The following is a 25,859-nucleotide window of genomic DNA, read 5'->3' as shown; positions in this document are numbered from 1 at the left end:
TGTGTACGAATACACTAACAAAGTATCATTTATACCATTTCTTAACTTATTCAAACCGTCTACAGTATACAGTTGATATTACATAAGCACCAATGTGTTATAACCTATCAATTTTTTTTGTTTATTACATTTAAACCCCCCCCCCCTCTCTCTCTCTCTCTCTCTCTCTCTCTCTCTCTCTCTCTCTCTCTCTCTCTCTCTCTCTGTGGGCTACTTTTCACTACCTCCCATTCCTTACCTCTCTCTCTATCTCTCTAACAAATGATATCTTTGTTGCTCCTCAAAGTTTCATTTATATTGAAAATCAATCACGATTCAATTTTCCTTACTTTCTCCAATCTCGCACCATCGGTCACTTCGCGGTATTTTTTATATTTCCGGAAAATCCGCGATATATGTATATACATGGGTTATGAAAAAAATCCGCGAAGTGGTGAATCCGCGATGGTCGAACCGCGAAGTAGCGAGGGTTCACTGTACTGTATACCATTATCAGAGATAAGTATGTACTGTATTTTCTAATTTCATGAATAGAATTGCTCTTTTTGTTGCAGAGCTCGTCGCAAGATCACGTATATCGGCATAACATGTCAAATTTGAAAGTATTTTGTATTTTTTATAACGACACAAAGATTTAGCTATTTATACGAAGCTGAAAGAAAACGGATTTTGACTTAGGAAAAATCTATTTTTGGGTGAGATAGCCATGTCGTCCTGATGGAAGATCCTTCCGGCAGCTTCCTACTGTATAATATTTCTGCGAGTGATATTACAAGAGAATTATCGTCAGGTATCAAGGGGTTCTAACCCCCAGAACGACTATCCTAAGATATCGTGTATAATCAGGGACGTATCCGTAGATAACCATAGATATCTGCACCCCTAACAGACTTAACCCAGTTTAAGAATCTAAGAAGGATAGGTGAGGAGACTTTAAACGAGGGTTAAGCACCCATCCGCTAAGTAGCAGGGTGGGGGGTGGGAGTAGTAGCTACCCCGCTCACTCACACACCTGAGCTATTAACCTAATTTTCTAGGAAGTAGGACTTTAAGATGGACAGGTACTGGCGGGCCAATCTATATAAATAACTAAAGGTTTGTATCGTTAGGAAAAACACAAATTACTTCCAAATTTGTCATTTGTTCCATCACTAAATAGAAACCAAAGCTATCTATATGGGATGACTTACCCTTGAGGAAGGTGGAAGTCGGTGCCAATTGGCTTTTTGGCTTCGACCCGAGAGTTTTCCCCTTTATGTGTTCTGCACATAATTGGTGGAAACCCTACACCTCGCTAAACCCGTGCTATGCATGGTCAGCGGCCTACACTAGCTGCGTGTTCGTGACACTAGCAATGTGACAATCTAGCTAAGAGTTCTTCCAAGCCATAGGAATCTTCAGAGGTTACCAAGACATTACCTAATACCCCATCGTTAGGGTATGGGGACACAACAAGTATTGAAACAATGCTAGGTTACACAAGGGAAAATGGTTTACCTGCAGATAGTTGAGGTCAGCTTTGCAGAGGATACTGGGTGCTGATTTCTCAAGAGAGGGAAAGATGAAGAAAAGAAAGAGCCAGCCATCCTTGAACAATCACCCCAGACTAATCCCGGATAACCTATGCCCTCAACCCTCTGCTACTTGTGCATCAAGGAGCTTGAGGTGTTAAACAACTCGTGCAGCCACCACAGGACCAATGGAAAAAGTTTCCATGTTCCTGTGGGTTACGTCTTCTAGGTAGTGGGCAATGAAGGTCGTCTGATGCTTCCTCATGCCCTAGTACCTGCGCCACAGAGTAGTTTCATTTGAACGAAAGGGATGTTGCAATGCCCTTGACGTCATGAGCTCTCGGTCAATGTGTTGGAAGAGGATAGGGATTCAGGGCCTTATGAATACAAACACAGATGTTCTTCGTGATCCTCCTCTTGACATTCCTCGTGCTGACGAAGAGTGCTGACACTAGGGGGCAAGCTGCAGATGTTCTTTTGATGTAATAACTCAAAACTTCTTACTGGGCATAGTAACAGTTGATCTGTGTCATCGGTTATGGTACGGAGACTCTCAATCCGGTAGGAATCGAATCTAGGATCTGCTACCCCTGGATTTTGAGTCTTTGCAATGAAATCAGAATTGAAGCTGAGGATTACCTCTCCCCATCTCTTTGAATGGGCGATGTCATAAGCGAGTAGGAACACCGTCTTCAGAGTGAAAGGGCAATCTGTTACCTGGCGTAATGGAATGTAGAGGAGACCCTTCAGAGACTGAAGGACCCAAACCACATTCCAAGGAGTAGTTCTATCTTCCAACTAGGGACAGTAAACTCATAACTTCACATGAGGAGAGAAAGTTCCAACGAAGAAGAAATATCTACAACTTTCAGCTTCAAGACTAGACTCAAGGCTGAGTGGTAACCTTTTACTGTCGAAACTGAGAGGAGCTTTTCCCCCCGAAGGTGTACAAGGAACTCTGCTATCGTTAGAATAGTAGCATCGAGGGGAGAGATACCCCTCTCTAAACGTATTATGTCTAGTCTTCCAGTATCGCTGGAAGTATATCCCTAATAAAGAGCGAAAGGGTTTGCATTTAGCGTCGGAACAAAGATGATTTGATCCTACCCTCAACACAATAGCCTATACAGTACAGTCACTCAAAGTAACCTATAAGGTTCCCTGTATTTCTAGCCAATAGCACACTTCAATTTGTGAAAAAAAAAAAAACACTTTCCAGATAATCAAAAACTAAAAGCAACTTACTTTTAAAGGATTTCCATCCAGTACAAACAGCTGTGATGTTTTACTTGTTCCTAAGGGAACTTTAAAGAAAGGGTCGGTGAGTCACGAGACGCATACTTTTCTTGACAAGTCTTTAGAGTCCACTGGGGCAGCCAGAAAAGATCTGGCTATTTCCATCGCATCGGCGTCATGATTAAAAGCCACTTTCATCTTGGGGGTGACAGCAACCTTACCTGGAATATTGCTCAACTAAAATAAATCTTCATAAAAAAAGCCCTTTCCGTAATAGCGTTACTTGAAAAATGCTAAAATTTGATCTAACTTCAGAGAAATTCATTGCTAGGCACCAAGACTTTATTCAAAATTTACATAGTACATAAAATATATAAATAATTACATTATGTTATAAATTAAGCATTAGGCTATCACGCTGTTATCCATTTACAAAATATCTGTACAACCTTAGTAACTATTCTTAACGAAACCGACATAGCTTCAGTCGGGATAGAGCTACACGCTTCAACCTGTAAGGTACTGAACAGCTTTGAGATGCAAACACAGTTATCAAAAAATAGCTTATGTTTTCATTTATCACACTTCTGTACTTATATTTTCTCATTATGCTACGTATAATGCCATTATACATTATCAGAGATAAGTATGTACTGTATTTTCTAATTTCATGAATAGAATTGCTTTTTTTGTTGCAGAGCTCGTCACAAGGTCACGTATATCGGCATAACATGTCAAATTTGAAAGTATTTTGTATTTTTCCTAACGACACAAACCTTTAGCTAATTATACAGGGATATTACTTTATGCGAAGCTGAAAGAAAACGGATTTTGAAGTAAGAAAAATCTATTTTTGGGTGAGATAGCCATGTCGTCCTGATGGAAGGTTCTTCCGGCAGCTTCCTACTGTATATTTCTGCGAGTGATATTACAAGAGAATTACCGTCAGGTATCACAGGGTTCTAACCCCCGGAACGACTATCCTAAGATATCGTGCATAATCAGGGACGTATGCGTAGATAACCATAGATATCGTACCCCTAACAGACTTAACCCCATTTAAGAATCTGAGAAGAATAGGTGAGGAGACTTTAAACGAGGGTTAAGCACCCATCCGCTAAGTAGCAGGGTGGGGGGTGGGAGTAGTAGCTACCCCGCTCACTCACACACCTAGGCTGTTAACCTAATTTGCTAGGAAGTAGGACTTTAAGAGGGACAGGTACTGGCGGGCCAATTTATATAAATAGCTACAGGTTTGTGTCGTTAGGAAAAACACAAATTACTTCCAAATTTGTCATTTGTTACTTCACTAAATAACAAACTAAAGCTATCTATATGGGACGACTTACCCTCAGAAAGGTGGAAGTCTGTGCCAATTGGCTTTTTGGCTTCGACCCGAGTTTTCCCCTTTATGTGTTCTGCCCATAATTGGCGGAAACTCTACACCTCGCTAAACCCGTACTATGCATGGTCCGCGGCCTACAAAAGCTGTGTGCTCGTGATACTAGAAATGTGACTGTCTAGCTAAGAGTTCTTCCAAGCCATAGGAATCTTCAGATGTTACAAAGATATTACCTAATATCTTATCGTTAGGGTAGGGGGACGCAACAAGTATTGAAACAATAAGAGGTTACACAAGGGGGAATGGTTTACCTGCAGATAGTTGAGGTCAGCTTTGCGGAGGACTCTGAATGCTGATTCCTCCAAAGAAAGGGAAAGATGAAGAAAAGAAAGAGCCAGCCATTCTTGAACAATCACCCCAGACTAATTCAGGATAACTTATGCCCTCAATCCTCTGCTACTTGTCCATCAAGGAGCTTGAGGTGTTAAACAACTTGTTGGGCAGCCACCACAGGACCAATGGAGAAAGTTTCCATGTTCCCATGGGTTACGTCTTGCAGGTAGTGGGCAATGAAGGTTGTCTGATGCTTCCACATGCCCGCTTCTAGTACCTGCGCCACAGAGTAGTTTTATTTGAACAAAAGGGATGTTGCAATGCCCCTGACGTCATGAGCTCTGGGTCGACATGTTGGAAGAGGATAGGGATTCAGGGCCTTACGAATCCAAACTCAGATGGTGTTCTTCGTGATCCTCCTCTTGACATTCCTTGTGCTGACGAAGAGTGCTGACACTTGGGGGCCAGCTGCAGATGTTCTTTTGACGTAATACCTCAAACTTCTTGCTGGGCATAGTAACAGTTGATCTGTGTTATCGATTATGGTACGAAGACTCTCAATCCGGAAGGAATCGATTCTAGGATCTGCTACCCCTGGATTTTGAGTCTGCAATGAACTCAGGGACAAAGCTGAGGATTACCTCTTCCCATTCCTTTGCATGGGCAATGTCTTAAGAAAGACCATGAAGTTCACTAACTCTTACGGCCAAAGCCAAAGCGAGTAGGAACACCATCTTCAGAGTGAAAGGGCAATCTGTTACCTGGCATAATGGATTGTAGAGGACACCCTTCAGAGACTGAAGGACCCAAACCACATTCCAAGCAGTTCTAACTTCCAACTAGGGACAGTAAACTCATAACCTCACATGAGGAGAGAAAGTTCTAACGAAGAAGAAATATCTACAACTTTCAGCTTAAATACTAGACTCAAGGCTGAGTGGTAACCTTTTACTGCCGAAACCGAGAGGAGCATTACCTCCCGAAGGTGTGAAAGGAATTCTGCTATTGTTGGAATAGTAGCATCGAGCGGAGAGATACCCCTTCCACGACACCAACCATAGAAGACAGTACACTTAGCCTGGTAGACTAAAGCTGATGAGTGTCGAAGGTGTCCAGCCATCAGGTTCGCAACTTGTTGCAAAAATCCTCTCAGAGTAAGGAGGTTCTGGATAGTCTCCAGGCGTCAAGTCGGCTACGACATTGTGGAAGATGTTCCCATGGGGCTGCTTGAGTAGATCATGTCATGGAGGGAGTTCTCTTGGGAGCTTTGTTAGGAGCTGCAGAATGTCCGGGAGCCATTCTGCGTGATGCAATAGCGGAGCTATGAGGGTTATCGAGAGATTGGTGGATACTCTGGTTTTGTTGAGAACTCTTCTCATCAGACAGAACGGGGGAAAGACCCAAACGTCGATGTTGTCCCACCATTGTTGGAATGCATCTTGCCAGAGAGCCTGGGGATCTGAGACTGGGTAGCAGTAAAGCGGGAGCCTGAAATTCGGGGATGTTGCGAACAAGTCCATAGTCGGGGAACCCCACAAAGTCAGGACTTTGTTAGCTGCTAGATGATTTAAAGACCACTCGGAGCCCAATATCTGAGTCGCTCTGCTCAGGTTGTCTGCGAGCACATTCCTTTTGTCTGGAATGAAGCATGCTGATAGGGTCACCGAGTTGTCTTCTGACCATCTCAGAATCTCTAATGCTAGATGCTAGGGCCTGCGAAAAGGTACCGGCTTGTTTGTTGAAGTAAGCCACTACCAATGTGTTGTCGCTCATCAACACCACCGAGTGGCCTGCCGAGAACTGCTGGAACTGTTGGAGGGTTAAGAAGGCTGGCTTCATTTCTAAGAGATTTATGTGCTGGTACTTTTTGGACTCTGACCATAGGCCTGAGGCTGTGTGGTGTAGCATGTTGGCCCCCATCCTTCTTTTGATGCATCTGAAAAGAGCAGCAAGTCAGAGGGGAGGACGAGAAGGTCGACACCCGTGCGGAGATTCTCGTCGTTCACCCACCATCTGGGGTTCGTCTGCTCTTCTAGTTCTATAGGAACTCGAATGTTCGGGGAATCGCTGGACTGATTCCAGCTGAACTGTAGCCTCCATTGGAGAGATCAGATACTGAGACAGCCATTCGGAACTAGATAAACCAAGGCTGCTATGAGCCCTAGGAGACATAACCACCTCTGGGCTGGGAGTTCTTCTCGTCTGAGGAATGGTCTTACTACCTTCGTCAGCCTCACTACCCTCTCGTCTAATGGGAAGACTTTCTGTTGATCAGTGTCGATGATTATATCTAAGTATACCAGTCGTTGAAAGGGAAGTAGTGACGACTTCTTGAGATTTTTCATGATTCCCAGATCTTATCAAAACTCCAGAAGTTTGTCTCGGAGTTAAAGAAGGGTTGCCCCCGAGTCTGCTAAAATCAGCCAGTTGGCCAGATATCTCAGGATACATATGCCAATTCTGTGAGCCCAGAATGACACTAGGGCGAATATTCTCGTGAAGACCAGAGGTGCTGTGGAAAGACCGAAGCACAGCACCTTAAACTGGTATATCTTGTTGTCTAGAATGATCCGTAGATACTTCCTTGAGGACGGGTGGATTAGGATCTGGAAGTATGCGTCTTTTAGGTCGAGTTTGCACATGAAGTCCTGTGGTCTTACCGCTTGTCTGACTGTGTCTGCCGTCTCCATGCTGAACGGAGTTTGTTTGACAAACTTGTTCAGAGCTGAGAGGTCGATAATGCCTTTTTCACAAGAAAGAGTCGACTGAAGAAGCCTGGGAGTCGCCGAGGACCTCTTGGAGAGCAGCCTTCTTCAACATGGTCTGGACTTCGGCCCGGAGAGCCAGCTCTTTTGCGAATCCCTTCGCATAGAAGCTTGATGGAACTGGATCCTTGGTCAGTGTAGGTAGAGATTGAGTGAATGAGACGCAATACCCTAAATGAATCACGGAGGCTGTCCAGGATTTGCCCTTGAGCTACAGTCACCTCTGCCAGCAGAAATGCAGGCAGCCACCACTGGTGGACAAGTGGGAGGATTGCCCATCCTAGCGGGTGCAGCCTTGGCCGCTTTCCCTAGAACTCTTACCTCCACATGAGGACTTTGAACCCTTTCGCTCTTTGGCTGGAAAAGGCTTCTACACCTTGTTGCTGTTGTTGCTGTTGTAGCTGCTGTACTATTCGTTGGCAGTTTTAGCTGTTGCTGTTGTTTCTTCTGCAAAGGAAGTGGTCTATAGCACGAGATGTTCAAGCCCTATGGAGGAGGATGTCCTGGTTGGACTTTCTTCACCTCTCCGAAGCATGCTTGACGTTTTCATGCCTGAGCAGAGGAACCATTCAAAGTAGAGTTTCTCAGTCTCGTTACTTCATTCTGTGGGAGTCCCTTTGCCGAAGGATCGTATTTGCCAACAGGTTCACAACTTGGTGGGAAAGGAACTCAATGGTTCAAGTTCCCGATAATAGAAAGGTCTACATCACCTTCTTCGAGGTCCCCTTGGACCAGTCCTCGGTCCTTATGAGGTGTCCCACTGATCCTAACCAGAGGTCTAGCCACGAAGTAGCCTGCATGGCGTATTTCGCTACTTTCTCCTGGTTAAGAATCTTCAATGCCGAGAACGAGACTTGAAGTCCTGATAGTCTCTCGAGGGAGATCCCTCTGGTAAGGGCCTCTATGGAGTGAACGAGAGGCAGGGGAGGAAGGGGCTCGTTGGAGACCTCGTGATACTTCCTCTGCTGCACAAAAGGAGGCCGAAGATGTTTAAAGGAGGGGCAGGTGATCTGTGAGAACGCCTTACGACAGGCACTGCTGAGGGGCCACCGCTGGATCAGATAACCCATTAATGATCCTCATACAGGCCAAGATCTGCTAGAAGGCGTACTCCAACTCCTCCTGCTCTGCCTACGATAGCTTTATACTAGCAGGTCTTGGGAGATGGTCGTCATCGTCGTTAAGTCATCCACCCACTAGATCTCCTCTCGAGGTGAGTTGACGTCGCCCCTCGAACAATGATGACGACCCTGCAGGGTTTGGAGAAGATCATTTGGATCCTTCCTGCAAAGGTCTTGAAGTCCTTGCCAAAGACTAGAGGACAGTCTTGGCACTCTTCGACTCCTTACGGGGCAGAAAGAATTCCTCCAGGAGTGAAGGTCTTGCATGCTCTTCCCTATGTCCATCATTTGCTGAGGGAGCGACGTCCTCCAGTAAAGGTCTGGATACCGGTAGCTGCTTCAAGGGAACCACCTCGATAAAGGGGGGGAGGAAGACCCAGCCAAAGAATCTTCTCTGAGAGAGGGAGAATCTTGGTTCGGGAGACGCTGGGGGGCACCTACCCGCCGAGGAGTAGGGATAACGATGCTCAGCCTCCGCTTCGATGTTTGTACAGGAGTTAGTTTGATCCGAGAGGAATACTGCGGTTCAGCTACTACTCATCTCCACTTAAGAAGAGAGATGGAAGATGATGAGGGCACCTGAGGAGAGGGGACCGTAGAATTACCTCTAGGGTCAGCCGGAGATGAAGATGACTTCTCCAAAGAAATCCATCGGCATACTGGTGAACTGTAGAGGTGAGACACCTTCCACAAATGCCTGGTGAACTGCTTTGACCAGGGCATTGAACCAAGGTTCCTTGCCCACTGAGGAGCTAGCCGACAGATCCCCTGAGAGGATTGATGCTGAAGGTCTCTGAAAAGATGGAATCGGGTTCCTGCCTGGATCGACTGATGACTGGAGAGGCAAGCAGTGCGAAGAGGCGGACGGCTGCTACCTTGATGGTTCCCACTTAAGGGTGAATGGACAGGGCAGCTTACCCATCTAGGCTCCTTAAAGGCTGGTTCCTTCTGAAGGAGAGGTTGTCGGAAGTGGTCCTTCCAGGCGTGATGTCCTGGACACTTTGGCTGGGGAGCTGTATTCTTGAGTCGACATGTAAGAAACAAAAGACTTACAGTCTAGAGTTGGAGAATGGCGATGTAAGCCTGACGGCCGGCATTTATGAGCTGGTGAAAGAGAGGGAGAACTCCTACAAGGAGCTGGCGAATGGCGGGTTGGCGAGTGCCGATGACTTGATGAGTGATGAGAAGCTCAAAGAGGAGAGTGTCAGGAAAATTGCTTTTAATCTGGAGATCTCCTACAGCCTGGCGAATGGCGAACGGCTGGTGAACGACCAGCCACAGGAGAACTAAGAACAGCTGGCGAATGACGAGCCACTGGCGATCGACGAGCAGCTGGGGAATGCCGAGAAGCTAAGGAACAACGAGCAGCTGGAGAACGACGAGAAACTGCCGAAAGTCTAGTAGTTGGTGATCGGTGAGTTACAGCCGAACGATAAGCTGCTGGTGAACGTCAACAAGGCAGGGAATGATGAGTCGTGGATGAGTGACAAGTAGCTGTAGAACTACGATCAGCTGATGAACAGTGGACTGCAAGTGATCGACAAGTGGTCGGAAAGCCTGAAGAATCTATGGCAGCTGACAAACCACAAACTACTGTCAAGTGACGAGAAGTTGAAGGGTGCCTATGGACAAACAAATACTTAGGGGCTGGCAAACGGCGAGTCCAATATAACAGAAGAGGGTTGGGAACTAGAAGGCTGTCGGCGACTCTAATGTTATTCATCACGAGGTGAAGAGTGACGGTCTCTGGAAGAGGTCTGCAGTCAAGGTGACGAGTGACGAGGTACTCCACTGATGAGCGACGATCCTCCGGAGGGGATGTCTGGCGAAGGAGATCGCAGTCTTTGGGTGAGCCAAAGAGATGTTTTTTAGACGGAGGGGGAGGAGAACGTCTGAAGCGTTAAGGAGAACCACTCACTCTGGGAGCTCGTTGAGGGCAGCGAAGATCTTCCGAAGGGGAGGAATGCTAAGCAGGAACAGGAAGATGTTTAGAAGACATTTGGATCTGGGACTCTAGGGGTGGGTCTCACTCTAAGGGAGAGCGATGCCCACCCACAAGAGGGACCTGCCTTGAACTTTGCTCTACCCCAGATGGAAGAATTGGCTCAGCAAGGGGGGAGGGAGCAGTCTTTGGCAATGGCGGTAGCAGCGGAAAAAGAGGAAGGACGGACCTCGTCAGCAGACACGGCAGACAAAACCTCAGGATCTTGTAAGCTCACACTCAGCAACAATAAGGGATCCACCTCTGAGGAAGTGTGATCGTTTCTGCTTCGCACCGAGATGAAGTTCAAAAAACACGTTTATCTTCGGGAGCCGGTCAAATCCAGAGACGGCCACACCTGGAAAGCATCAGAGAAAGAATACTGCACGTCTCACTTCGAGGGAGGAGAGGGGCTGCTTCACTTGGGGGAAGTAGCACCATCCCTCGAGACTAGAGGTTGACCTGGAGTTAATTAAAACCCGAACGAACAGGAGCTTTAGGAAGAGGTTGGGTGTGATCAGAGAAGTCCTAGATTTCTTCAACTTTGAGGAAGACCCTGAAGGTGAAGAATCCCTTTTGGACTTCTTATTATGCCAGGTCCCGTACTTCTCCCACTGAGAGGCAGACCACTCTTGGCATTCAAGGTAGGTGTTGTCCTAGTCACCACGCCGCCCACAGCAGGCAGGACCTAGCAGATGCTCATGACATAAACATCCCGGACAAGTCCGCATGAGGACGGCCAAGGAGAGAGCGCACACACACTGAAAAGAAAGAGAAGAAAGCAATTAGTCAGTAATGGCTAGTCAATAAAGGTGAGGGGGAAGAGGGGCAACGTATGTTCTCCACTCGAGCCAAAAACAGCCCCGGTGTGTGAGTGAGCGGGCTAGCTAGTAACCCTCCACCCACCCTCGCTAACTAGTGGGTGGGTGGTTAACGCTCGCATTCAGCTTCAATGAAAGTAATATCCCCTATGAAGAGCGTTGGTTTGTATTTAGTGACAGAACAAATGTAAATTGGTTTGCAAATATTAGGAAGACCTCAGGGGTAACATCTATGTATACAAAAATAAAAAGAATGGACACTACCTAACCTAACGTAAATTACAACACCGAGCACAGCTTGACAAAGGCCTGCTTCCATCTCCATGGCTCACCTACTTAACCTGGCCTTGAAGGTATGGTTTCTGAATGAATTAAGTAAAATATTAGTCTATAATATAACAAATTTTTAAAGTACAGTAAATTATATTTACCATAACTATACAAACCTGAGTCCTTCAATAAGAGATTGTATAATTTAAGTAAAATTTTAACTACTGCACATCATTCCATAAACTACTGGCTTTTGGCTTTCCCTGGGGACTCCTTATTTGAGTGTGTAAGCACTCAAGAAATAAGGAGTCCCTGCACCTCGCTAGAACCTTGCTACACAAGGTCTGCGGCCTACGCAAGCTGTGTGTGAAGGTATGAAGTGTGACTCATCCTAGAAAGTTGTTCTGAAGTTCTTTAGATGGAAACTTGTAGACTAGGACTTTCCCAATACCACCTCGTCAGGGTATGGGGACATGACAGTATTAATATTAATACTAGGAACACAAGGGAGCATGGTTTACCTGCAGTGGTTTGAGGTCAGCTATGCAGAAAACCCCAGATGCTGCTTTCCCCAAGAGAGGGGATGATGAAGAAAAGAATAAGGGCCAGTCAAAACTTTTCATTCATGCAGACTAAAACCGGGTAACATTGCCCTCAACCTTCTGCTAATTGTCCAATAAGGAGCTTGAGGTTTTAAACCAGCTGTTGTGCAGCCACCACAGGACCGATAGAGAACGTATCGAGTCTCCTGTGGGTCATGTCTTGCAGGTAGTGGGATGTGAATGTTGCTTGACGTTTCCACACCCCAGCTTGAAGAACCTGTGGCACTGAAAAATTCTTCTTGAAGGCTAGGGACGTAGCTACGCCCGACATCGTGTGCTTTAGGGCGACGTGACGGAGGAGGGTCTGGATGCAGTGCCAGGTCAAGGACCCTGCGAATCCATGCAGAGATGGTGTTCTTGGTGACCCTCCTCTTAGTCCTTCCTGTGCTGACGAATAGTGCTGACACACGAGGACGGGCTGCAGCTGTTCTCTTGAGGTACAGCATCAAGCTCCTTACTGAGCAAAGTAAGAGATGGTTTGGGTCATCCGTTACAGTAAGGAGACTAGAAATCCGGAAGGAGTCGAATCGAGGATCCGCTACTCCCGGGTTCTGAGTCTTAGCAATAAACTCAGGGACGAAGCTGAACGTTACCTCTCCCCATCCCCTTGAATGGGCGATGTCATACGAGAGACCATGAAGTTCGCTCACTCTCTTGGCCGAGGCCAAAGCTAGCAGGAACACCGTCTTCCAAGTTAGGTGGCAATCTGATGCCTGGCGTAATGGTTCATAGGGAGGTCTCTTAAGAGACCTGAGAGCTCGAACCACGTTCCATGGGGGAGGTCTCACTTCCGACTGAGGGCAGGTAAGTTCATAACTCCGTATGAGTGGGGAAAGTTCCAGCGAGGAAGAAATGTCTATTCCTTTGAGCCTGAAGGCTAGACTTAAGGCTGAGCGATAGCCTTTCACCGCCGAGACTGAAAGGCGCATTTCTTCCCGCAAATACACGAAGAACTCCGCTATTGTTGGAATAGTGGCATCGAGCGGAGAGATACCCCTTCCACGACACCAACCAAAGAAGACTTTCCACTTTGCCTGGTAGACAGATGCGGATGATTTTCGCAGATGTCCAGACATCCTAATCGCAACTTGCTGCGAAAATCCTCTCTCAGCGAGGAGATGCTGGATAGTCTCCAGGCGTGAAGTCGTAGCGAAGATACGGCTTTGTGGAAGATGTTGGCATGTGGTTGTCTGAGTAGATCGTGTCGTGGAGGGAGTTCTCTCGGAAGTTCCGTTAGGAGTTGCAGAAGGTCCGGAAACCATTCCATGTGATGCCATAGCGGAGCTATGAGGGTCATTGAAAGATTGACCAATATTCTGGTCTCGTTGAGCACCCTCCTCATCAGACAGAACGGGGGAAAGGCGTAAACGTCGATGTTGTCCCACCGTTGTTGGAAGGCATCTTGCCAGAGTGCTTTGGGATCCGGGACTGGGGAGCAGTATAGTGGAAGCTTGAAGTTCAACGCTGTCGCGAACAGATCCACAGTCGAGGAACCCCACAAAGTCAAGACTTTGTTGGCTACTAGATGATCCAAAGACCACTCAGTACTCACTATTTGAGACGCTCTGCTCAGATTGTCGACGAGCACATTCCTCTTGCCTGGAATGAAATGTGCCGAATTGAAATGTGGACTTCGGTCCATCTCAATATCTCTACTGCAAGATGGGATAGCTGCTTCGAAAAGGTACCTCCTTGCTTGTTGATGTAAGCCACTACTGTGGTGTTGTAGCTCATCACCAACACAGTGTGACCCGCCAGGTATTGTTGGAACTGCTGAAGGGCCAAGAAAATGGCCTTCATCTCTAAAAGATTTATATGGAGGCACTTTTCTGATTTTGACCACAGGCCTGAGGTCCTGTGATGTAGAACGTGGGTTCCCCACCCTTTCTTTGAGGAGTCCGAAAACAGCATCAAATCCGGGGGAGGACCACTGGAGGTCCGTCCGTTCCGCAGGTCCCATAGGGATCATGACGTCCGGGGAATCACAACCTTGATTCCACCGGGACTTGATTCGCCACTGCAGGGATCTCATTCTGAGGCGACCGTTGGGAATTAGACGAGCCAAAGATGAGAGGTGACCGAGGAGACGTAACCTCGATTGGGCTGGAAGCTCTTCTCGTCTGAGTAAAGGTCTTGCGACCCTCCTCAGCCTTGCTATCCTGTCGTCTGATGGGAAGGCTTTGTGGAGAGTGGTGTCTATAATAATGCCTAGGCATACCAGTCTTTGAGTGGGAAGCAGAGAGGACTTCTCGAGATTTACCATGATCCCCAGATTCTGGCAAAGTCTCAGAGAAGTTTGTCTCGGTGTTGAAGAAGGGTCGACACCGAGTCTGCTAGGATTAGCCAGTTGTTCAGATAACGGAAGAGACGGATGCCGATCCTCTGTGCCCACGACGATATTAGGGTGAACACTGGTGAAAACCTGTGGTGCTGTGGAGAGACCGATACACAGCACCTTGAACTGGTATTCCTTGTTGTCTATGCTGAATCTCAAGTACTTCCTTGAAGACGGATGGACTGGGATCTGGAAGTACACGTCCTTTAGGTCCACTGTGCACATGAAGTCTTGCAGTCTTACTGCTAGTCTGACCGCGTCTGCCGTCTCCATGCTGAACGGAGTTTGTTTGACAGACTTGTTCAGAGCTGAGAGTTCGATGACTGGCCTCCAGACGCCTTCTTTACAAGAAAGAGTCAACTGAAGAAGCCTGGGGATCCGTCAAGGACCTCTTGGAGAGCGCCCTTCTTCAACAGGATCAGGACTTCTGCCCGAAGGGCTTGCCCCCTTGCCGATCCCATGGCAAGGGAATTCAATGACACTGGATTCGTCGTCAGGGGAGGTGGAGATGTTATAAACGGGACGCGATATCCTAGACTGATCACGGAGATTGACCAGGAATCGGCCACGAGTTGCTTCCACCTGTTTGAGCAACTTTGTAGGCATCCCCCACTGGTGGAAATGCAGGGGGCCTGCCTATCCTACCGTTTGCGGCCTCGGCTGCTCCCTCTAAGATTCTTGCCTCTCCTGGAGGACTTTTTGCCTTTCCTTTCTTTGACAAGAAAGGGCTTAGACACCAAGGTCTTCGCTGCTGTTGTTGTCGTAGTGGTCTTGACTGGACGGGACTGCTGTGGTGCTGGAGGCTTATAGGGCTTGGATGTTAAAGCCCTATGAAGGAGGGAGTCTTGATGAGACTTCCTCCATCTCTCACCAGCATGTTCCACATCCTTAGGCTTGAATAGAACAGACCCCTCCATGGAAGAAAGTCTGAGCTCTTGATCTTGGCGCTAGGGACATTCTGGTGGAACCTCTCAGCTACTGCATCCCGACGTTTCAGGATGGTATTTGCCCACAAGTTCGAGACTTGGTGGGCCAGAACCTCGATCGTGCGAGCACCTGAGAGGAGGAAGGTTTCCATAGCTTTACTGGTACGTTCCTTGGAGAAATCCTCAGAACGTATCAGGATACCTAAGGTCCCCAACCAGATATCGAGCCACGAAGTGGTTGCGTAGCACACTTCGCAACTTTCTCTCGGTTGAGGATCTCAGCTGTCAAGAACGAGACCTGCCGGTTGGAGAGTCTCTCAAGCGAGTGGTGAAGTGGGAGAGCTAAACAAGGCTCCTTCAGGATCTCAAAGTACGCGAGGAGGTGGGAGGAGCTTGGTGGTACTGGAACGGTTGGAGGAGGACATCTCGGAGAGCTGCTGGGCGATCTTGTACCTGGTACTCTTTAACCCTTGAGACCAGGGCAGGGATGCAATGGTCTTAGAGGGCTTCTGAGTACCAAAGATGCGGTCTAGGACCGTGTCTTTGCCCTCTCAAGGAGGGATCTCTGGGTTGGAAAACCCATTGAGTACCCTCATTAGAGTCAGAACCTGCCAAAACGCGTGTTCTGACTCTTACCGGTCTCCTCCTGTTGTAGGACTTGCAGCAAAGTCTCCTTCTATTCCCAAAGGCTCTTCTTGGGGAGAATCGTGGACATTCCTTGAGTGGCTGGCTGAATCCATCCATGCCCTAGTGGAGGACTTAGGCAATGTTTTGGAGTCTTTGGATTCCTTCCTGGGAAGGATGTAAGACGCCAACATTGATGAGGGTGGCATGTTCCTTCTAATCCCGGACTGTGTGGAACTCTCGGCGTGAAGAGAGGCTTCCTCCATTGGTGCAATGGGGGAAAATCTCTCTTCGCGTGATTCCCTTGGTGACGGGAGATCTTTGTCTGAAAGGGAAGGAGAGACAGTCCGAGGAATAGGAGGAACTTGCCTTGAAGGTCTGCGTGGAGTCAGTTTCGCTCTCGGGGAAGTGACCGCATCCAGATCTCTTTTCCTCTTCAGAGGGGTAGAGAAACCCATGGTTCCGTGTCCTAGATCAGAGGGGACAGGCTTGAAACCCTGAGTTACGGCTCTGATCAGGGCACTGAACCAGGGCTGTTGGCTGACAGACGCACTGTCAGACATATCCCCCGAAGGGAAAGGGACTGAGGGATCCCTGGGAGGAGTCACTGGAATAGGTGGGTTCGCCTTTGGTACCTTTGGGATCCTGAAACCCCTCTGGAAGTTTCCCTTCTCCCACAATGCGCGGTGGTATGCGCTTGCGGGGAGGGGAATGAGGAGATGGCGACCTTGCCGGACGTTGTTCCTTGTGATGCGCAGGCTCGCGCGTGGGGGAATATTGACGCTCGCATGAGGGAGAATAATGGTGCTCGTGGGAGGGAGGAAATTGAAGCTCGCGTGCGGGAAACTGATGGTGCGCAGGAGAATCACGATGAACGTGCGGGAGAGTGTTGGCGCGCATCTGCCAAAGCCTCAGGGCGCGCGCGCAGGAGAATGTCCCTTAGCACGCAGTAGATTCCTGATGGGCGCGCATCCATGGGAGATGGATGGCGCGTGCGCGTATCTTTGTGAGTGCTCGCTGGAGAAGGCTGGCGCGTGGGTGAGGGCAGCATAGCTGTCTCATCTAAAAACTTGCTTGCAGGAGAAAGTTGGCGCAGGTTTTACCTGGCGCGTAGGATGGCACGCAATATGGAACTCATGAGAGCGTGATGTAGGGCGCGCATATGAGAGTTGGCTCGCAGGTGGGCGCTGGCGCAAAGGAGATCGTTGGTGCGTAGGCGCAGGGCACCTGAGCGCAATGGGCGCAGGGCACGCAGGAGATCGTTGGCGCATATGCGCGCGCATGGTGGAGCTCTACTCTTGTTGGCGCAAATGCACTTTTAGGATGATGCCCTGTGTTAGGATGAGCAGCGCGTTTGTAGTGATGGAGCCTGACGAGCTACTGATGAGCGCTGGTCACGTGGGCGCGTGGACTGTTGGCGCGCAAGAGCGCGTTCAGGTGGAGCCTTGTTAGGCCAATGCAGGAATGGCGACGGCAGGTCTGTCAGGTGGAAGGTCGACGTGTCCTTTAAAAGGACGACCTTCCACCGAAGGAGATTGCGAACGATCTGCAGAAAGGTCCAGGACCAATGCAGGTGCAGTGATGGAAGATCGGTCTAGAGGCTCTTCTGCGGGGGACTGCATAGAAGACGTTGAACCAAAGAGGTGCCTCCTCATCGCAGGTGAAGGAAGGGCTCTATGGCGAAGAGGAAGGCGAGCCTTCCGACAGATGTGCCCTCTGGGGGCCGTTGGATCAGCAAGCTGACCTTCAGCAGTCTTCCGAAGAGGCGTCTCTGTAAGTGAACTTCCCCGAGGGAAAGAAACACTAGCAGGAGAGACTGACGATGAACTTAGTTTCCCCCTCGTAGGATGGTCAGGAACGGGGGAAACTAAGTCGTCAGCTACCGTAGAGTCTGGAGTGGAAGAGGAGATGGGTGAAACCGCACGGGATACCTCTGACACCACAACGTCGACAAGAGACAGGGGATCAACTTCTGATGGTGACGACGATTGCTTGACAGCAGCACCCAGGCGGATATAATCAAGCAAAACCTCCTTGGAGGGCAAACCCGTAAGCCCCAAGGAGGACCAAAGCTGAAAAAGGGAAGTTAGTGACATGTCCTGCTCTGGGGGGAGAGGTAGAGCTGCTTCACTTGGGGAAGCAACGTCATCTCTCGAGACCCGAGGTTGGTTAGAAATAATTCGATCTATGCTACCACTCGACGGTCTCTCGAAAGAGACCGACCGAGTGGGAGCTTCGGAAGAGGTTTAGGCAACGGAAGAAGAGGCCTTGGGTTTTTCTTCCTTCGAAGCAACCTTCGAAGGAGAAATGTCACGTTTGGGCTTCGTCTTCCGCCGTCGCGAAAACCTCTCCCACTGGGAGGCAGAGCACTCCCTACACTTGTTGACATTATCGCACAGCTGGCCCCTAAAAGAAGAACAAAGGGCGTGAGGATCAGTCTCGACCGCCGACATGAACGTTCCACAGGGGCGGTCGGGAAAACCAGGGCAGGTGCGCATGGTCGCAGAGGCCAACTTCACGTACACAGTAACTAGAAAAAGAAAGAACAAAAAGCGTTAATGGCTGCCAATATGACAGCGAGGATGAGAGCGGACACGTCCGACCACCATCCGAGCCAAGAGCAAAGTGAGCTCAAGCACAGGTGTGTGAGGGGGGGTAGCAAGCTACCCTCTCCTATCCCCGCTAACTAGCAGTGTGGGTAGTAAACCTTCGTTAAAAATTAATGGCTCGTCATTTCAGCTACGCCGAAAGTACAGTACAGTAATACCCCTATTAAATAGCGTTGTTTGTATTCCAGTTACGGAACAAACTAATTTGTTATACTGTATGTACAACCAAAGGTTAGGGTAGGCAACATCTAGTTAAGATGTTTAAGAGGATTAAGCCAGTGTCAATCAGCCCACCCAACCTAACCTTTCTTTTCCGTGCGCTTGTAGGCCTGCTTTTGTTGGCCGTGTGATTTCAAACTTTTTAACCCACCTGCGACCCAAGATTGACCTGAGCGAGGTCGGCCTTTCCAGCGCTAACCTCCAAGATGGACAGACGCATATCCTATACTGTAGTTTTTCTTTGAGCGATGTGGTTGAATTTATTACTCATATCGGTCAGCTTGATACTTTGAGGACGATCGTGTATAATAGGAGATGCAGGAACCACAATTGTCGTAAAAATGTTATTTTCATTAGTAAAATAAATTTTTGAATATACTTACCCGATAATCATGTAGCTGTCAACTCCGTTGCCCGACAGAATTCTACGGACGGGATACGCCAGCGATCGCTATACAAGAGGGGGGTGTACTCACCAGCCCCACCTGTGGCCAGGTACTGCAGTACTTCTTGTTGACACCACCTCAATTTTTCCTCGGTCCACTGGTTCTCTATGGGGAGGAAGGGTGGGTCAATTAAATCATGATTATCGGGTAAGTATATTCAAAAATTTATTTTACTAATGAAAATAACATTTTTCAATATTAATCTTACCCGATAATCATGTAGCTGATTCACACCCAGGGAGGTGGGTGAAAACCAGTGTACATGTATATCAAGAAGCTAAGTATCCCGTATTTCATATTATCAGTTATTCAAAATAACAATGAAATTATAAGTACCTGGTAAGGAAGTCGACTTGAACCATTACTCTGCCTTTAATAAGTTCGTCTTCCTTACTGAGCGCAGCGTTCCTCTTAGGAGGCTGAACAACTCTAAGGTGCTGAAGTATAAAGGGCTGCAACCCATACTAAAGGACCTCTACACAACCTCTAACCTAGGCGCTTCTCAAGAACGAATTGACCACCCGCCAAATCAACTAGGATGCGGAAGGCTTCTTAGCCTACCGTAACAACCCAAAAAAACAACAATAAAAGCATTCAAGAGAAAGGTTAAAAAAGGTTATGGGATTAAGGGAATGTAGTGGCTGAGCCCTCACCTACTACTGCACTCGCTGCTACGAATGGTCCCAGGGTGTAGCAGTTCTCGTAAAGAGACTGGACATCTTTGAGATAAAATGATGCAAACACTGACTTGCTCCTCCAATAGGTTGCATCCATAATACTCTGCAGAGAACGGTTCTGTTTGAAGGCCATCGAAGTAGCTACAGCTCTCACTTCGTGGGTCCTTACCTTCAGCAAAGCAAGGTCTTCATCCTTCATGTGAGAATGAGCTTCTCTAATCAGAAGCCTTATGTAATACGAAACTGCGTTTTTGGACATAGGCATCGAAGGTTTCTTGATGGCACACTATAAGGCTTCTGATTGTCCTCGTATAGGTTTTGACCTTTTAAGATAATACTTTAGAGCTCTGACAGGGCAAAGAACTCTCTCTAGCTCGTTACCCACCATGTTGGAGAGGCTAGGAATTTCGAACGATCTAGGCCAAGGACGTGAAGGAAGTTCATTTTTTGCCAAAAACCCGAGCTGTAAGGAACATGTTGCTGTTTCGGATGTGAATCCTATGTTCCTGCTGAAGGCGTGAACCTCACTAACTCTTTTGGCTGTTGCAAGGCAGACGAGGAAAAGAGTTTTGAGAGTAAGGTCTTTGAAAGAGGCTGACTGGAGAGGTTCAAATCTAGAAGACATCAGGAACCTTAAGACTACGTCTAGATTCCAGCCTGGAGTGGACAAGCGACGTTCTTTAGAGGTCTCGAAAGACTTAAGGATGTCCTGAAGGTCCTTGTTGGAAGAAAGATCCAAGCCTCTGTGGCGGAAAACTGATGCCAACATACTTCTGTACCCTTTGATCGTAGGAGCCGAAAGAGATCTAACATTCCTAAGATGTAACAGGAAGTCAGCAACTTGGGTTACAGAGGTATTGGTAGAGGAAACTGCATTGGCTCTGCACCAGCTTCGGAAGACTTCCCACTTGGATTGATAGACCCTACGAGTGGAAATCCTCCTTGCTCTGGCAATCGCTCTGGCTGCCTCCTTCGAAAAGCCTCTAGCTCTAGAGAGTCTTTCGATAGTCTGAAGGCAGTCAGACAAAGAGCGTGGAGGCTTGGGTGTACCTTCTTTACGTGTGGTTGACATAGAAGGTCCACTCTTAGAGGGAGAGTCCTGGGAACGTCGACCAGCCATTGCAGTACCTCTGTGAACCATTCTCTTGCAGGCCAAAGGGGAGCAACCAACGTCAGCCGTGTCCCTTCGTGGGAGACGAACTTCTGAATAACTCTGTTGATGATCTTGAACGGCGGGAATGCATAAAGATCGAGATGGGACCAATCCAGCAGAAAAGCATCCACGTGAACTGCTGCCGGGTCTGGAATTGGGGAACAGTACAATGGGAGCCTCTTGGTCATGGAGGTGGCGAACAGATCTATCGTTGGCTGACCCCACAAGGTCCAAAGTCTGTTGCACACGTCCTTGTGAAGGGTCCATTCTGTGGGGATGACTTGACCCTTCCTGCTGAGGCGATCTGCCGAGACATTCATATTGCCCTGAATGAATCTCGTTACTAGCTTGAGGTTTAGACTTCTTGACCAAATGAGGAGGTCCCTTGCGATCTCGTATAGCTTCCTCGAATGAGTCCCTCCCTGCTTGGAGATGTATGCCAAGGCTGTGGTGTTGTCGGAGTTCACCTCCACCACCTTGTTTAGCAGGAGGGACTTGAAGTTCATTAAGGCCAGATGTACTGCCAACAACTCCTTGCAATTGATGTGAAGCGTTTCCTGTTCCTTGTTCCATGTCCCTGAGCATTCCTGTCCGTCCAAGGTCGCGCCCCAGCCCGAGTCTGATGCGTCCGAATAGAGATGAAGATTGGGGGTCTGAACAGCTAACGAGAGACCCTCCTTGAGAAGGATGTTGCTCTTCCACCACATGAGAGTAGTCTTCATCTCTTTGGTAACAGGAATAGAGACCGCTTCGAGCGTCATATTCTTGTCCCAGTGAGCTGCTAGATGGAATTGAAGGGGGCGGAGGTGGAGTCTCCCTAACTCGGTGAACAGGGCTAACGATGACAGGGTCCCTGTTAGACTCATCCACTGTCTCACCGAGCATCTGTTCCTCTTCAGCATGCTCAGAATGCACTCTAGGGCTTGGTTGATTCTTGGGGCCGACGGAAAAGCCCGAAAAGCTTGACTCCGAATCTCCATTCCCAGGTAAACGATGGTTTGGGAAGGAATAAGCTGGGACTTTTCTAAGTTGATCAAAAGACCTAGTTCCTTGGTCAAGTCCAAAGTCCAATTGAGACTCTCCAGACAGCGACGACTTGTGGGGGCTCTTAACAGCCAGTCGTCTAAATAAAGGGAGGCTCTGATGTCCGCCAAGTGGAGGAATTTCGCAAGATTCCTCATCAGTCGCGTAAACACCATAGGTGCCGTGCTTAGGCCAAAACACAGGGCTTGGAATTGGTACACAACCTTTCCAAAAACGAATCTCAGAAAAGGTTGGGAGTCTGGATGAATGGGGACGTGAAAGTAAGCGTCTTTCAGATCCAACGAGACCATCCAGTCCTCCTGCCTGACCGCTGCTAGGACCGACTTCGTCGTCTCCATAGTGAACGTCTGCTTGGTGACATAAGCATTGAGCGCACTGACGTCCAGCACCGGTCTCCAACCTCCTGTCTTCTTGGCCACCAGAAAGAGACGGTTGTAGAAGCCCGGGGATTGATGATCCCGGACTATCACCACTGCCTCCTTCTGTAACAGGAACGACACCTCTTGATGTAACGCTAGCCTCTTGTCCTTTTCCTTGTAGTTGGGAGAGAGGTTGATGGGAGAAGTGGTCAGAGGGGGATTGCTGCAGAATGGAATCTTGTAACCCTCCCTTAGCCACTTGACAGACTGGGCGTCTGCACCTCTTCTTTCCCAAGCTTGCCAGAAGATCTTGAGTCTGGCTCCTACAGCTGTCTGGAGAGGAGGAGAGTCAGTGTTTGCCTTTCGAAGACTTGATACCTTTCTTGGACCTGCCCCTGTGACCGTCTGGGCGGGTACCTCCTCGGTTGGGGGCTCTGCCACGAAAGGGCGGAATAAATCTAGTAGCAGGAGTATCAGCCACTGGGGTGCGGTAAGTTCTAGGAACTGAAGGAGCAACCTTAGCCTTCCGTGCTGAAGAGGCCACAAGATCATGCGTGTCCTTCTGAATGAGAGCCGCAGACAATTCCTTGATAAGATCCTCAGGAAACAGGAACTTAGAAAGAGGAGCAAAAAGTAACTGTGACCTTTGGCAAGAGGTGATACCAGTGGAAAGGAAGGAGCAAAGCTGTTCCCTTTTCTTGAGGACTCCCGATACAAACATAGAGGCCAGTTCGCCGGAACCATCGCGAATTGCTTTGTCCATACAGGACATGATCAGCATGGCCGAGTCTTTGTCAGATGGGGCAGTCTTCTTGCTCAAGGCCCCCAGGCACCAGTCGAGAAAATTAAAAATCTCAAAGGCGCGAAAGACTCCCTTCAAGAAGTGGTCCAGGTCAGAAAAGGTCCAGCAGACCTTAGAGCGTCTCATAGCCGACCTCCGTGGAGAGTCAACCAAACTTGAGAAGTCAGCCTGGGCAGAGGCAGGGACCCCCAAGCCTGGTTCCTCTCCTGTGGCATACCAGACGCCCGCCTTAGACGTCAGCTTAGGAGGTGGAAACATAAAAGACGTCTTTCCCAGCTGCTGCTTGGACTGCAACCAATCCCCTAACATTCTCAAAGCTCTCTTAGAAGATCTAGCGAAGACGAGCTTAGTGTAGGCAGACTTAACAGGTTGCATGCCTAGAGAGAACTCGGATGGAGGAGAGCGAGGGGTAGCAGAAACAAAGTGATCCGGGTAAAGTTCTCTGAACAGAGCCAGAACCTTGCGAAAGTCGATGGAGGGTGGCAATGACTTGGGTTCCTCCACGTCAGATGAATTATCATCCAGGTGAGCAGCTTCATCCTCAGAAACCTCATCACCTGAGGGTTGAGAAGCGAGAGGTAAGGTTAAAGCGGTCTGCTGAATGGCTGAATCCTGAAGAGCGGGTGCATGCGCACTTGCGGATTCATCCTCAAGTCTCTGTTGAAGAGGATGAGGGCTGGTAATGACAAAGTCCTGAGGCTGGGATGAAGGAGGTTCTGCGGAGGTCTGAGGAGCAAGCGTGGTGAGAGGCGACTGTAGTAAAGCATGAGGCTCATGCTGCATAGACTGCGGTTCAAGTTGAATGGGAAGAGGCTCAAGCTGAGGAGAAAGTGGCAGATGCATGCGTTGAGGTGGCTGATTCATAGCATGAGATTCCTGCCTCAAGAGTTGCGCTTGCCTCAAGGGTTGAGGTGGCTGCGCAGAGAGAGGCTCTTGACTCACGAGTTGAGGTTCTTGAGGTGCTTGCCTCGAGAGTTGAGGTTCTCGCCTCGAGGAAAGTGGAGGTAGCTGCTGCGAGAGTTGAGGAGGCAGCTGCCTCAAGGATGGTAGAGGTTGTCGTACCTCAAGAGGTTGCTGCCTCGAGGGTGGTTGTACTGCAAGATACTCCTGCCTCAAGGGTAGAGGAGGTTGTAAGGCATAAGGCTCCTGCCCCCATTGTTGAGGAGGTTGCTGCGTGGTAAGAGGCTCCTGCCTCAAGGAAAGTGGAGGTTGTTGCCCAGCGCTGGTATCTGGCAACTCCCAACGCGGCAGCTCACGCATGGAGGTAGCTTGAGGAACCTCAACCTCATACGTCTGGCAGATTGTACTGCGCAGAGGAGGAGGAGCGTTCGCAGGAGGAGGTGTATTAACCTTCTCTGCCTGAAACTCCCGCATCAAAACCGCAAGCTGCGACTGCATAGTCTGCAGCAAAGCCATCTTAGGATCAACAGAAGTTGAGGTCTGTTGAGGCATAGCTTTAACAGAAGTTGAGGTCTGTTGAGGCAGCGCCTTACCTCTCTTAGGAGGCGTGCAGTCACCTGATGACTGCGGCGAGTCCGAGCTAGCCCAATGGCTACACCCTGGCTGTTGGACTCGCCGGTCTGGACTTTACGCTTAAGAGGTTTGAGGCCTGAGTCCAGCGTTTTCTCCCCGAAAAATCTTCTGCAGACGAGGATTTAAAGGGCTCAATCGTCTGAGAGTGGAAGTGACGATCTCTATAAGATACGCCCGCAACCACTGAGGATACTACTGTGCGCCGATCAAGGCCTGCCGAACCCTTTTGCCCTTCGACATTGCTTCTCCCCTGGGCTTGGGAGCTTGCAAGAGGTCCCGGACTGGGAGGACGACTGGCACGCACAAAAGTATCCTCACGCGCAACACTGACACTGACACTAGCACTAGGCACAGCACTGGCACTACCACTTCCCACTGCACTTTTCACTTTAAGTTCCTTGACGTCTGCCAAAAGGAACTTGTGGTCACTCACTACCGACTCCACTTTATCACCTAAAGCCTGAATGGCACGTAAAACATCTGACATATCAGGCTGAGCACTAATAGTAGGTTCGGGGGTAGCCACTACAGGGGGAGGAAAAGGTTGAGGATCATGGGGGGAGGAATAAAGTAAAGAGCGAGCCGAACTCCTCCTAACTCTCTCTCTCTCTAACTTAGTGGTATATTTGAGGAATCGAATAAAATCAAGTTCCGAAAGTCCGGCACATTCCTCACATCGATCTTCCAACTGACAGGATTTTCCCCTACAGTCGGAACAAACGGTGAGGATCAACCGAGGCCTTCGGAAGCCGCCTAATACAAGTCCTACATCGTCTTTGGGGAGGGGCTTGAGAATGGTCGGACATCTTGAATCAGAGAACAGTCAAGGGGGATTCCAAATTAAAGCTAAAGATCGTTAAACCATAAATCAAAATTAATCCAAAAGCTATCTAAGCTAAGGGAAAAGCTTCCTGTATAGCGAAAGCTGAAATCTCAGAGCAATACTTCACCAAAACCGTGAACAAAGACTCCAAAATTATAAGCGTATCCATGTAGGTCTTGCCGGAAGCACGACAGAGGAAAAATTGAGGTGGTGTCAACAAGAAGTACTGCAGTACCTGGCCACAGGTGGCGCTGGTGAGTACACCCCCCTCTTGTATAGCGATCGCTGGCGTATCCCGTCCGTAGAATTCTGTCGGGCAACGGAGTT

The 25,859-nt window shown here is 48.6% G+C and overlaps 1 long non-coding RNA gene across 3 annotated transcripts in view; it reads right to left on the bottom strand.

The window, feature by feature from the left end:
- LOC137638219 (uncharacterized) overlaps nt 1-25,859 on the bottom strand; it is a 32,518-nt gene that overhangs the window by 4,955 nt on the left and 1,704 nt on the right. Inside the window, exons 2-3 of one of the 3 annotated variants that reach the window (XR_011043898.1) lie at nt 11,375-11,472; nt 2,757-2,968 (exon numbers count right to left, since the gene is read on the bottom strand). This is a non-coding gene — a long non-coding RNA (uncharacterized lncRNA). The remainder of the gene's footprint in view (nt 1-2,756; nt 2,969-11,374; nt 11,473-25,859) is intronic. The other 2 variants (XR_011043897.1, XR_011043896.1) reach the window with 2 other exon arrangements.

This window comes from Palaemon carinicauda, chromosome 3 (genome assembly GCF_036898095.1).
Source record: "Palaemon carinicauda isolate YSFRI2023 chromosome 3, ASM3689809v2, whole genome shotgun sequence".
In the NCBI taxonomy this organism is placed as follows: Eukaryota; Metazoa; Arthropoda; class Malacostraca; order Decapoda; family Palaemonidae; genus Palaemon; species Palaemon carinicauda.
Note: the sequence above shows the minus strand (reverse complement) of the source record. Positions and strands in the feature narration are given on the sequence as shown.